The following is a 2,529-nucleotide window of genomic DNA, read 5'->3' on the forward strand; positions in this document are numbered from 1 at the left end:
GTATTTGATCCGTCATAGCTTAGGGACTGTACTCAATTTCCATATTCGGTGTTGGTGAATCACTTTAACATATTAACAACAATATGGTATGGGATAGATTACAAAGAAATGAAAATTCTGTCATTTACTCACCCTTGTATCATTTCAACCCTTAGTTTTCTTTCTTCCATGAGGCACAGGAGAAAAATGCCTTTCGTTTTTAACTTTAAAACTCTAGTTTGTCACAGTAGACACCTACATTTGTCCTAACTTCCTGTAATCTTGAAAACGTGGAATTGTTCTTGTGACTAATGCGCTTTGAAAAACAGTTGTGCTGTGGAGAAGTTGAGTCAAAATCATTTCTGCATATAATTTAACTTCAGCCAAATCAGTTCAGTGAATCATCACGGCTTTGAACTTTAAATAAATTATGTGGTTGATATTTTAATAAATGATTAATGCTGTTCGGGGTTGGTAAGATTTTTTTTAAGTCTCTTATTAAAAAAATACAATAAAAACAGTAATGTTGTTAAAAATTATTGCAATTCTAAATAGCTGTGTTCTATTTGAATACGTTTTAAAATTCGATTTATTCCTGTCATGCAATGCTGAATTTTCAGCATCATTACTCCAGTCTTCAGCGTCACATGATCCTTCAGAAATAATTCTAATATGCTGATTTGCTGCTCATTGACATCTATTATTATCTTATTAACCATAATATAGTTTTCAGTGTTCTTTGCTAAACAGAAAGTTCAAAAGAACAGCATTTATTTGTAACTAAATTAATTTTACGATGATCCTATTATGACAAAGTTTATGAATTAGTACATTAGTTCATTATTTTAAATACCTTTTAGTCAGAATTTGTCAAATTTACTATTCTACCCAATTTTTTTTTTTTTTTAGTAGTATCCACCTTATTCTTTACCGTGGGTGAGACTTGGTTTGGTCAGTTACCCAGAAGCGCGGCCATATTGGCAATACTTGGATGTAAACAACAGGATGGATTGCATGGTTAATGTACTGAACATGTTGTTCTGCTAATTTATGCTGTCTCAACAATTGAAAAAACGTGTGGAAGCTGCTAAATCATATGGAGACGGACTTAGTAATCAGGAAAGGGTGCAATATTTTGACAAACTAAACTTAATACATGGATCCGTACAAGCAGTATTAATTAAGATTTTCCAGTAATATTTCACGTACCTGACTGGAAATGATAAGAACAAACACAAATGTTGTCAAAATTCTTGCTTTGGAAATGCTTGGCCAACCACAAATGCCTTTTGTTCCTCAGACAGTTTTTTTGCACTCTTCTCCTTGATTTGCTAACATTTGTCAGTCTTCAAAATTTTCTCCCAGTCTGAGCGATTAATACAGCCCAAAACATGACAATAACTGACGCAATAATTAGCTAAATATACAAGTTTCGTTCGGTTCAATGGCATTGTTTACATTCTGTGCTGCCAATATGACATGCTGTAAAAACACTCTATAGAGAAATGATGAGAAGAATAACGTGCAAAATAAACTGCAAAACTGTGTGAAAACCAGTGTTCATATTTAAGATAATATATTAAAATAACATTAGACGCACCAATTTGCAGTATTAAGCAGGAAAACAAGCTGTACAGCTAAAAATATCTGGACGCTGATAAGACCGGAAGCCGCGCACATAAAATTTGCAAATGGCCGCGCCCACACTTATGGAAAAATAAAACGGATACTCACGACCAAAAAAAACAGAAAACAAAAAAACCCTAGACTATTTAGCTCTTTAATGTTAAAGTCATCAAAGTCACGAACACCTTATGAGGCACACAAATGACACGCTTATTGTTGAATGACCCACTTGAAACCTCATCATATAGATGTCAGAAGTTTAAACATTAAGGTAAAAGGAAAAAGACATTATCTGCGAGACACTGTGGAGGAATATAAGTCAGACAGAGTGGCATTTCAGAAAGGTCAGACAGACGTCTGTTTACATCGGAGAATGTCAGAGTGACGGTTACGTCTGTTTGCTGCAGTTTTGCTGCCAACTTTAAAGATCTGAATCTGTTAAGACAACCACGACAAGAATAAAAGGAAAAAGAAGATAAAAATAAATTGGGCATTAGACGTTAGCATTTAAATTAGGCCTATGCGTTTTTAACATCAAGTAAAAAAAAATTATAATTACGCTAGGTTATATTTTGGTATTATATTATGTATTAAAATTAACTTTTTTTCTTTACACTTTAAAACTTTTTTTTTCAGCTGATGAACGATGAAAACAACAGCCAATTAGAATCTGCTGACTTTGTTGTGATAGTTCTTGCTGTGAAGTATAATAGTTCTCGCGCTGTTATACTGACTGTTTGTGCAAAGTAAACAATATTTAAACCGTTTCCCAATTTAATATGGGTTTCTATTACCGTTTTTCCGAGGTCGAATGAACAGTTTGTAGCTCGTCTTGCGTAAGTAGTGACAGATGTCACCTTCTTGACGAAAGCTCAGAGAGCGGCTTGTGGTGCAGGAAACCAAAGTGTTTCCCTCTCTCTTTTC

The sequence above is a fragment of the Labeo rohita genome, chromosome 25, assembly GCF_022985175.1.
Source record: "Labeo rohita strain BAU-BD-2019 chromosome 25, IGBB_LRoh.1.0, whole genome shotgun sequence".
Lineage (NCBI taxonomy): Eukaryota > Metazoa > Chordata > Actinopteri > Cypriniformes > Cyprinidae > Labeo > Labeo rohita.